The sequence below is a fragment of the Halichoerus grypus genome, chromosome 3 (genome assembly GCF_964656455.1).
Source record: "Halichoerus grypus chromosome 3, mHalGry1.hap1.1, whole genome shotgun sequence".
NCBI classification, from domain to species: Eukaryota; Metazoa; Chordata; class Mammalia; order Carnivora; family Phocidae; genus Halichoerus; species Halichoerus grypus.
Window position 1 is genome coordinate 91,763,524 of NC_135714.1, and position 12,503 is coordinate 91,776,026.

A 12,503-nucleotide genomic window follows, 5' to 3' on the forward strand; every position below is an offset into this window, starting at 1 on the left:
GTACTAATAAATGCTACAACATGAATGAACCTCAAAAATATTATGCTTAAGTGAAAGAAGCCAAACACAGAAGACCACATGTTATTGCATGACAACATTTATATGAAATGTCCAGAGACAGAAAGTGGATTAGCATTTGCCAGGAGCAGAGGGGAGGAGAGAACTGGGAGTGACCACTGATGGATACAGAGTTTCTTTTAGAGGTGATGAAGATGTTCTGGAATTAGAACAATCTAGTGGTGATGGCGCTAAAAACTATTGTATTGTACATTTTCATGGAGTGAGTTTTATGATATGTGAATTATATCTCAATGATTTTTTAAAATTTCATTATGAGCTCAATGCCCAAAATCAGGGTATCAACCTGAGTATCAACCTAAGTTTATTTACCCAATGGCATAAGCATCATAAGGGCAGATTCTTTGGGAGACCATAATGATATTATTACTTATTAACCAGCATATTTAAACTAATGCAATACAGACCATATTTAAAATCTCTTCAGGGATAAACTAATTCTTAAAGTTTACCTTGGAACTTATTGCTAAAAGAAAAGTAATACGACACACAAATAAAAAGCAAATTTGCTTTTTTTTCACAAACTTTAATAGCATAGTGGTTCCGGTTGTTTTTAGAGTTCTTATCACCAAGGTTGAACTACCACACAGAGAAAATTGACGACAGTATGGTCTCAAATATCGAATTGGACTTATTACAGCAAGTGTTTGACAGCGTATATGAATATGACCAAAGTCTGACTTCTAATATTCATCAATATATTTCCTTCTATATTATACACAAAGATTATGCAATCTGTGTTTTCATTAACATAAACTAAACATTATTATGACTGATTTTAAATTTAGAATCATTTTCTAATATTGAGAGTATATTATAGTTATTCAACTTATATGTATTTTGACTATTTCAATGAAAACATCTAAATTCTCTTGGTTTGTCTCCTGAGTTATTTGGTAATTTGTTAATCTAACATTGTAAGAGGACAAAAAAAAAAAAAATAGCTGAATGACTGTTATCAACCCCTCATTTCCCTCTTCCTCCCCTATACACATGGAGTACTCAAGTTTTACTTAAAAGTGTTAAAGTGCTACTTAAAACATTTTTATTTAGCATTTCATTAGAAAATTTTTTATAAACCAATAAAGTAGGACTTTATTTTATAATGCTGAATTAGCTATTTACTGCTGCATAACGGATTACCCCAAATCATAGTGACTTAAAACAAAAGCATTTATTACCTCACAATTTTTGTTGGTTTGGAATTTCATAGCATCTTAGTTGGGTGCCTTAGGTTCAGAAGTTCCCATAAAATTTTTGGAGCTACATTCATCCCAAGGCATAACTGAGACTAGAAGATCCACTTCTACAATAGCTCACCTACATGGCTGTTGGCAAGGGTCTCAATTCCTCACTGCATGTACATAGAGCTATTTAATGTATCTTCAAAGCCTGTCAACTGGCTTCCCCCACAGTCAGTGACCCAAAAGAGAGAGCAAGGAACAAGTCATGATGCTTTTTATGATCTAGTCTTGAAAATTACATATCATCATTTCCACCATATTCTATTAATAAATAAAGTGAGTCCAGCCCACACTTGGAGAGATGAATTAGGCTGCACCTTTAGAAGAGAGGAATGGCAAAGAATTTATGGACATAATTTTAAATCTCCACAAGCCCTTTAAAATCAATTGATTAGCATGAGTATAATTAATACATTGAAAATAAACCTCATATATGTATTAATTTGGCTCCAAATTTCAGTTGACTAATTTTAGAAATTCTACAATAGGACTCTAATTCTTTTGTTTGGAAAAATTTTCCTCTATTTCATATATCACTATTCTCTGAAACAAAAAGTCAAGGAATAACAATAAAAACAATGTGACAGAGATTATTAATTCTCATCAAACATGCCTGTGCTTCTGTAAATTTCATAGCCTTCCCTACAGTTTGGTTGGGATCATATAACGGATTCTGAACAATAAAGTGTAAGTAGAAGTGATGAATGTCACATTCATGCTGAGACAGATAAGGCTGAGTTGCCTTTTTATAGCCCTCTTTTTCTCTCCATTGGCAACCATGAAGAACACATGTTCCAGTTGGTGGATCTACAAGAAGGAAGATGTCCCAATTGCTATTGGACTGTGTTGTAAGTGAAAAGTAATCATTTATTATGTTTAGCCACTAAAATGTGGGGATTAATTTTTTATCCAGCATAGCAGAGCATAGCGACTAATTCATACTGCTAACACTTCAGTTAAATATTTAAAAGTACAATTCTCATATGTCCTAAACAAATGTTCTTATCCTTACTGAAAATTAAGATGTTCCCTTTCAAAAATAAATAAAAGCAACTGATACCAGAATATTTAAATCCAGTCAGTGGAGCTTCATCCTGAATCCCAGTTAACTATGATCTAATTGTAGACATAAAGAAAAATAGCCTCGAGAACAAAGAAACCTTGAGGAAGAATTAAGAATGGCAATTCAATCTCAGCAAAACAGAGATTAAGAGAAACGATGAAAGTTCATGCTTTCACTCCAATCCTTCTTAAAGCTGAATCTAAGACTTAAAAAATAATTCATGGACAAATGGAGGGGAAAAAAGTTAAATAAGCATATTCTTAATCTTTGGAGACTAATATCTAAGATAAATTATTGTTTTACACGTCACAAAACCTAGGGCTATTTTCATAGCTAAATAATCTAAAATTAAATTCTTAAATCCAATCACTATTGTTTAGAAATCTTGTCATAGGTGTCTTTTGGTATACCAGAAAATAGATTAAGGGAGGTGAAGAGGATGATGTTGTTCAAAAGAACAAGTGAGAATTGGGAATTAAGAAAACTAGCAACAAAGGAAAAGCAGGAAAGACCAGTAAATCAGTGGAAGAAAGAGAGAGCCAGATTATTTTAAATTAAGAAAAACAGGTACTGATAATGAATTCAATTTCATTTAAAAAGAAAAAAGGACTAGTGATTTGTTATTTTATTTTTTGCCTGCAGGTGGCAGCTCCTGCTAAATATATAATAGGAATGTTTCTGAATAGTTTCTACACTATCATCAAGTCAGGCTCTCACTTTAAAAAGGGGTGGGGGCCGGGGGAGGGAGCCAAAATTGTAATTTCAGTTAGTTTCATATAATACCAAAGTAGCAGTTTTTCAAAATAGCTTTAATTCTCAAAAATATAAAACAAATACCTTCCTGGGGTATAATAGAAACAAAATAACAAATATATGTACATTTCTTCCAATGTAGCAATTCTCAGTTATTTCTTAAGCCTTTGGGATTGTGTCTTGTTTTGTTGTTTTTGTAAATTTTGAACTGTTAGAACTCATTGGTGTACTCTAGCTCAGATCATGAAACGCCAGGATTGGGTGGATGGGACAAGCACTATACATTATACTCACTATATTCATTACATTAAAAAATGATAAATATACACAAAGACCACTGTTTATTTTTTTCAAGGGTACATATATTTCTAAATAAGTATCAGGAGAGTGTATTGGAAGAGCATATATTGCATGCACTAATTCTAGTGTCTAGGGAGGAAAGGGGATTGGGGACAGAAAATGAAAGGGAAAAGGGGCTCGTGGGTGGCTCAGTTGGTTAAGCATCTGCCTTCTGCTCAGGTCATGATCTCAGGGTCCTGGGATCAAGCCCTTTGTTGGGTTCCCTGCTCAGCGTGGAGTCTGCTTCTCCCTCTCCTTCTGCCCCTCCCCCCCCAACTCGTGCTGTCTCTCTCTCTCTCCCTCAAATAAATAAAATCTTTAGGAAAAAGAAAGAAAAGGAAAGGAAAAAAATTAAGTATATTTAAATTTATCCCTAAGTAGTTCATGGCTTTGTTGCTTTGGTAAATAGCATGTCATTTATTTCATTTTTCCAATCACTTGTTTTTAGTATATATAGAAATATATTTCATTTTTATATATTGATCTTATATCCTGAAATTTTGCTAAATTCACTTATTGGCATTACTATGTTTTTTGTAAATTCATTGGGATTTTCTATGTAGATGATTGTGTCATTTGTGAATAAAAACAAAGAATGCCTATTGCCAATCTGCATTACAATTATTTCTTTTTCTTGCCTTATTTCACTGTCTAGAACTTTCAGGTTAATAGAAATGGTGAGAGCGATATCCTTGCCTGATTCTTGATCTAGCAAGAAAATATTCACTCTTTCATCATTAAATATGATAATGGTTGTAGGTATTTAATAGACTCCATTTATCAGATTGAGAAAGTACCCTTGTATTCCTAGTTTGCTGAAAATTTTTATCATGCATGGATGTTAAATGTTGTCAAATACATTTTCTGCATCTAGTGAGAAGATCATATGTATTTTTCTTTTTAGTCTATTGATATGTGGAATTACGTTAATTACTGAACCTGAACCAAGTTTACATTCTTGGGATAGTCCAATTAGGTTATAATGTATTATCCTTTGTTTATATTACTAATTTTGATTAGCTAATATTTTGCTGAAGATATTTACATCTATGTTTAAAAGAGTTTGTATAAAATTGGTATATTTCTTGAAATGTTTGGTTGAATTCACTAATGAAGCCATCTAAGCCTGGAATTTTCCATGTGGGAAGGAGGTTTTTAACTACTAATTCAATTTCTTTAATAGATATAGGACTACTTGACCTATCCCTTCTTGAGTGAACTTTGGTATTTTGCATATTTTAAGGAATTTTTCCATTTCTTTGAAATTATCAAATTTATTGGCATAAAGTTGTTCACACAGTAGCTTATTTTCCTTTTAATGTTTGTGAGATCTGTAGTGATAGTGTTTATTTCACTTTGAATATTTGTGATTTGTCTTCTCTATTTTTTTATTAGTCTAGCTAGTAGTTTAACAATTTTGTTCATCCTTTCAAGAAAACAGCTTTTTATTTTATTGACTTTCTTTATATTTCTTTATTTCCTATCTCACGAATTTCTGTTCTTATCATTATTTTCTTCCTTCTGCTTATTTTGCTCATCTTTTCTAGTTTCTTAAGGTAAAAATTGAGGTCATTATTTGTGAATTCCTTCCTTTTTGACATAGACATTTGATGTTATACATTTCTCTCTTAACTGCGCCAGATGTCCAACAAGTTTTGATATGCTGTGCTTTCACCTTTATTCAACTCAAAATATTCTCTAATTTTCTTTATAATTTCCTTTTGATCCAAGGACCCCTTTTAGAATTGTGTTCTTTCATTTTCCAATATTGCAGAATCTTTCCATATACCTTTCTGCTACTGATTTCTAGTTTACTTCTTTTGTAGTTGAAGAATATATTTTTATGACTGCAATAATTTTAAATTTGTAGAGATTTCTATATACAGTCTACTTTGGTGAATATTCTATCTGTACTTAAAAAGAATATATTTTGCTGTTATTGAATGGAATACTCTATAAATTTCAATTAGATCAAGTTGATTGCTTAGGTTTTCTAGATCCATAACTGATTTTTGGTCTACTTTTTCTATCAAATACTAAGATAGGAAATATTGAAATTCCAATTATATTTGTGGATTTGTCTACTTTCAGTTCTATCAGTTTCTGTTTTTCAAATTGTGTTATTAGGTGTGTAGATATTTAGGATTGTTATATTTTTTGATACATTGATCTCTTTATCATTATGTAATATTTCTCTTTATCTTGGGTAAAATTTCTTGCCCTAAGGTCTACTTTCTCTGATATGAATACATCCCCTCAAACTTACTTTTATTTAGATAATGCAAGGTTTATTTTTGTGCAACCTTTTTTTCTTTTAGCTAGTCTATGTCTTCAAATTTAAATTACACTTATTTTAGGCAAAATATACTTGGGTCTTGTTTTTATATTCAGTCTAACAAAGCATGCCATCTACCTGGGGTGGTTGAAGCATTTATATTTGATGTAATTATTTATATAATTGAATTTAAATCTACCACTTTGCTATTTGTTTCCTTTTTCCCCAGCACTAGACTGTCATTGCTTATTACTTGATGGGCAGCTCACAGGACAGACAGAGTTCTCATTTCTCCTGTCCATCCTCAGGTTTAGGCAGGCCATGGGTTCCCAGGACCTTGATTATGAGTTTTTTCAGTATTTCTGCCTCTCCTCTGCCCAGGAATCAAACTCTTGGTAGTTGGGCTGGAGAGAGTTTTCTGCCACTCCTCCAGACCCCCTTTCCTATTTACTCAATGCAAGGCTCATGGTAGCAGCAGAAGGGTTTCCTGTTCTAATTTCTGTGGCAAATGGCTTTTGCTTCTACCCTTCCCTCAGCAGAACTATATCTTTGCCTAGATCCAACACCCCCACTCCCCCACCCCCACCCCAACACACACACACACACACACACACACACTGAGGCAATAGATCTTGGACTGGGGTCCTAGGAGTAGAATGGTTTCATGGCCCTCCCCCAGAGGTTTACAACTTTTGTTTTGCATATGAGAAAAGTCTAGAAAGTAGACAGATTTTGATGTATGTGTGGCACCAAGGGACATGCTCTCAGATTTCCCTACTTGCACCCAATCTTTCTTGTAAAGACCAAGTAGAGGCAATGGAAAAGCAATAACAAATGAATGAAGACTCTAGAACTCCCAAAGATCCTAACCTGTCATACAATTGTTTCACCTTTGGCAGAGCACAAAAGGAAGAGGTTGCTGCCATAAGAAAAAAGGAAACAGGGGAGCCTGGCTGGCTCAGTCGTTAAGCATCTGCCTTCAGCTCAGGTCATGATCCCAGGGTCCTGGGATCAAGCCCCACATCAGGCTCCCTGCTCGGCGGGAAGCCTGCTTCTCCCTCTCCCACTCCCCCTGCTTGTGTTCACTCCCTCACTGTGTCTCTCTCTGTCAAATAAATAAATAAAATCTTAAAAAAAAAAAAAAGGAAAGGAAACAGTTAACATACAGTGTTATATTAGTTTCAGGTATACAATATAGTAATTTAACAGCTCCATACAACAACCCGTGCTCATCATAAGTGCACCCCTTAATCCTCATCACCTATTTAACTCATCTACTCTCCCAACTCCCCTCTGGTAACCATCAGATTGTTCTCTATAATTAAGAGAACAATCTCTTTTCTCTTTTTCCTGCTTTCTATTTTTTCCCCTTGCTTGTTTGTTTTGTTTCTTAAATTCCACATAGAAGTGAAATCATATGGTATTTGTCTTTCTCTGACTGATTTATTTCACTTAGCTTTATACTATCTAGCTCCATCCATGTCGTTGCAAATGACAAGATTTCATTCTTTTTATGGCTGAATAATATTCCATTGTGTATAAATACCACATCTTTTCTATCCATTAATCTACTGATGGACACTTGGGCTCTCTCCATATCTTGGCCCTTATAAATAATGCCTCTGTAAACATAGAGGTGCATGTATCCCTTTGAATTAGTGTTCTTATATTTTGGGGGTAAATATCCAGTAGTACAATTCCTAGATGGTAAGGTAGTTCAATTTTTAACTTTTTGAGAAACATCCATACTGTTTTCCATAGTGGTTGCACCAGTTTGCATTCCCACCCAAAGTGCATGAGTGTTCCTTTTTCTCCACATCCACACCAACACATATTGTTGCTTGTGTTGTTGATTTTAGCTAGTCTCACAGGTGTAAGGTGATTTCTTGCTGCAGTTTTTTTTTTAATTTTATTTATTTCTTTGACAGAGAGAGAGTGGCAGGCAGAGGGAGAGTGAGAAGCAGGCTCCCCACTGAGCAGGGAGCCCGACGTGAAGCTCAATCCCAGGACCCTGGGATCATGACCTGAGCCGAAGGCAGACGCTTAACCAACTGAGCCACTCAGGCGCCCCTTCTCACTGCAGTTTTGATTTGCATTTCCCTGATGATGAGTGATGATGAGTATCTTTTCATGTGTCTATTCACCATCTGGATGTCTTCTTTGGAGAAATGTCTGTTCATGTCTTCTGCTCATTTCTAATTGGATTATTTGTTTTTTGCCTGTTGAGTTTTATAAGTCCTTTATATATTTGGATACTAGCCTTTATTGAGTATGTCATCTGCAAATATCTTCTCCCACTCTGTAAGTTGCTTTTTAGTTCTGTTGATTGTTTCCTTTGCTGTGCACAAGCTATTTATTTTGATGTAGTCCCAGTGTTTTATTTTTGCTCAGGAGACATATCTAGAAAGAAGTTGTTATAGCTGATGTCAGAGAAGTTACTGCCTGTGTTCTCTTCTAGGATTTTTATGGTTTCAGGTCTCACATTTAGGTCTTTTGGAATTTATTTTTGTGTATGGTGTAAGAAAGTGGTTCAGTTTCCTTCTTTTGCATATAGTTGTCCATTTTCCCAACACCATTTGTTGATAAGACTGTCTTTTTCCCGTTGGATATTCTTGCCTGCTTTGTTGAAAATTAATTGACAATATAATTGTGGGTTTATTTCTAGATTTTCTATTCTGTTTCATTGATCTATGTGTCTATTTTTGTGTCAGTACCATACTGTTTTGATCACTACAAGTCTGTAATATGACATGAGGTCTGGAATTGTGATACCTCTAGCTTTGCTTTTCTTTTTCAAGGTTGCTTTAGTTATTTGGGGTCTTTTGTGGTTTCATACAAATTTTAGGATTATTTGTTTCAGTTCTGTGAAAAATGCTGTTGGTATTTTGATAGCTATTGCATTAAATGTGTAGATTGCTTTGGGTAGTATAGACATTTTGACAACATTTGTCCTTCCAACCCATGAGCATAGAATGTCTTTCCCCTTCTTTGGGTCTTCTTGAATTTCTTACATTAATGTTATAATTTTCAGAGTACAGGTCTTTCACCTCTTTGGTTAGGGTTAATCATAGGTATCTTATTTTTGTGCAATTGTAAATGGGATTATTTTTCTTAATTTATCTTTCTGCTGCTTCACTATTAGTATATAGAAATACAACAGATTTCTGTACATTGATTTTGTATCCTAAGACTTTACTGATCTTGTATCCTAAGACTTTCTTGAATTTGTTTTGTATCCTAAGACTTTACTCAGTTCTACCAGTTTTTTGGTAGAGTCTATATATAGTATCCTGCCATCTGAAAATAGTGCAAGTTTTACTTCCTCTTTACTGATTTGGAGTCTTTTTATTTCTTTTTGTTGTCTGATTTCTGTGGCTATGACTTCCAGTACTATGTTGAATAAAAGTAGTGAGAGTGGACATCCTTACCTTGTTCCTGGCCTTACGAGAAAAGCTCTCAGTTTTTCCCCATTAAGGATGATGTTAGCTATGGGTAATTTTCATAGATAGACTTTATTATGTTGAGGTATGTTCCCTCTAATCCTATTTTGTTGAGGGTTTTTATCATGAATGAATGTTATACTTTGTCAAATGCTTTTTCTGCATCTATTGAAGTGATTATATGGTTTTTTATCCTTTCTCTTCTTTATGTGATATATCACATTGATTGATTTGCAAATGTTGAACCACCCTTCCAGCCTGGCAATAAATCCCACCTGATCATGGTGATTGATTTTTTTAACGGATTGTTGAATTTGGTTTGCTAGTATTGTATTGAGAATTTTTGTGTCTATGCTCATCAGGGAAATTCACCTGTAGTTTTTTTTAGTGGTGTCATTATCTGGTTTTGGTATCAGGGTAATTAATGCTGGCTTCATAGAATGAATTTGGAAGTTTTCCTTCTTTTCCTATTTTTTGAAATGGTTTGAGAAGACTAGGTATTAACTCTTCTTTAAATGTTTGGTAGAATTCACCTGTGAAGCTGTTTAGTCCTGAACTGTTTTCCTTTGGCAGTTTTTTGATTACTGATCCAACTTCTTTGCTGATTATTGGTCTGTTCAAATTTTCTATTTCCTCCTGTATCAGTTTTGGTAGTTTTTATGTTTCTAAGGATTTATCCATTTTTTCTAAGTTGTCCAGTTTGTTGGCTTATAGTTTTTCATAATACTCTCTTATAATTGTTTGTATTTCTGTGGTGTTGGTTGTTATTTCTCCTCTCTCATTTGTGATTTAATTTATTTGAGCTCTCTTTTTTTCTTGTTAAGTCTGGCTAGGGGTTTATCAATTTTATTCTTTTTTTTTTCTGAAGAAACAGCTCCTGGTTTCATTGAGCTGTTCTATTGTTTTTTTAGTTTCTATATCATTTATTTCTGCTCTAATCTTTATTATTTCCTTCCTTTTGCTCGTCTTCGGTTTTGTTTGTTCTTTTTCTAGCTCCTATAGGTGTAAGGTTAGGTTAAGATTTTTCTTGCTTCTTGAGGTAAGCCTGTATTGCTATATATTGCCCTCTTAGAACCACTTTTGCTGCATCCCACAGGTTTTGAACCATAGTGTTTTCATTTTCATTTGTTTCCATGTGCTTTATTTCTTCTTTGATTTCCTGGTTGATCCATTCATTATTTAGTAGCATGTTGTTTAACCTCCATGTATTTGTGGTCTTTCCAGACTTTTTCTTGTGGTTGATTTCTAGTTTCATAGCATTGTGGTCGGAAAATATGCATGGTATGATTTCAATCTTCTTAAACTTGTTGAGGATAATATGTGATCTATTCTGGAGAATGTTCTGTGTGCATTTGAAGAGAATGTGTATTCTGCTGTTTTAGGATGGAATGTTCTGAGTATATCTGTTAAATTCATCTAAATCAGTGTGTCATTCAAAGCCCCTGTTTCCTTATTCATGTTCTGTTTAGATGAGCTGTCCATTGATGTAAATGAGGTGTTAAAGTCCCCTACTATTTTTTTTTTTTTAAGATTTTATTTATTTGACAGAGAGAGAGAAAGAGTGAGAGCAGGAACACAAGCAGGGGGAGTGGGAGAGGGAGAAGCAGGCTCCCTGCTGAGCAGGGAGCCCGATGTGGGGCTCAATCCCAGGACCCTGGGATCATGACCTGAGCCGAAGGCAGACACTTAATGACTGAGCCAACCAGGCGCCCCATTATTGTTGTATTATTATTGATTAGTCCCTTCATGTTTGTTATAAACTGTTTTATGTATTTGAGTGCTCCTATCTCAGGTGTGTAAATATTTATAATTGTTATATCTTCTTGTTGGATTGTCCCTTTATTATTATATAGTGCCCTTCCTTGTCTCTTATTATAGTCTTTGTTTTAAAGTCCATTTTCCCAATCTAAGTATTGCTACTCTGGCTTTTTAAAAAATCCATTTGCATGATGGGGTGGATGTTTCTCCATCCTCTAACTTTCAATCTGCAGGTGTCTTTAGGTCTAAAATGGATCTCTTGTAGGCAGCATATAGATGGGTCTTGGTTTTTTATCCATTCTGTCACCCTATATCTTTTGATAGGAGTATTTAGTCCATACATTCAAAGTAATTATTGATAGATACGTATTTGTTGCCATTTTATTATTTGTTCTGTGATTGTTTCTGAAGATTTTCTCTGATCCTTTCTTGTCTTTCTCTCTTTCATGTTTTGTTGATTTTCTTCAGTGATATATTCAGATTTCTTTCCTCTTTATTCTTTGCATATTTATTAGTGGTTTTTGATATATGGTTACCATTACATTTGTATATAACCACTCCATGACCTCTGCATTTAGCAATCTTCTTATTTGCTGATGTTGTCAACTTCAGTCAGTGTAGAGAAGTTAATTGTCTTGTCAAGTGAACTTTGAGTGTTTTGCTTTGTTTTCTTTTCCTTCTTGCTTGCTTGCTTCCTTGCTTTTTACCAGCCATGGCAAATACTTGTATAGATTTCAATCTTGGAAGGAAGGACCCCAATTATGAAGAAATTTTATTAAATAGTCCAGTCCTTAATAAAAGATTCCCCTATTTTTTAAACTTCCCTTGATGGCTCGGGCTCCTTGCTCAGCAGGGAGCCTGCTTCTCCCTCTTTCTCCCTCTGCTTGTGCTCTCTCTGTCAAATAAATAAAATCTTTAAAAAAAAAAAATTTTTAAACTTCCCTTGATGGCTTATTTTTCTCTGCATAACTCTAATGTTCCTCAACTGCCCATTCATTCTTAGTAGGGTTAACCATGTGTAAGGTGCACAATGTGCCAGACACCATGGTAGAAACTTATATATATATATATATATTATCTTCTCACCACACAGCCTCTCTATTTCTTTTTGCCCTCATCTTCTGCTCTGTACTGATTCTCAATTCTAGTGTCTCTAGGCCTGATCTTCGTCCACAGGTTGAGCAGCACATTTCCAACAGATTTCCGGGTTGGTTTTTTGTGTGTGTTTTTTTGTTTGTTTTTTTTCATATTGTTCTCACTTGCCCCTCAAACTTGATATGTCTGATGTAGGAAGCATACTTTTATACTTTTTTACATACATTTATGGCATTCCAGCTGCCATTTCATATCATAACAGAAAATATGTGCTAAACAACTACCACAGAAAATATTACAGCATATTTCAAGTCATTCTAAATATTGAAATAATTCTATGTACCTTAAACCCTATAAAATTGCATTTTTTAATGATCTGATATTCCTCACCTATGTTATGGACCATGATAAAAAGAAAATAAAAGGCAGCTGAAAAATCATCACAAAATATATTAAGT

At 34.3% G+C, this 12,503-nt stretch overlaps 1 long non-coding RNA gene across 1 annotated transcript in view; it reads right to left on the reverse strand.

Moving 5' to 3' along the window:
* LOC118528041 (uncharacterized) overlaps window positions 1-12,503 on the reverse strand; it is a 35,272-nt gene that overhangs the window by 1,964 nt on the left and 20,805 nt on the right. The window lies entirely within an intron of this gene.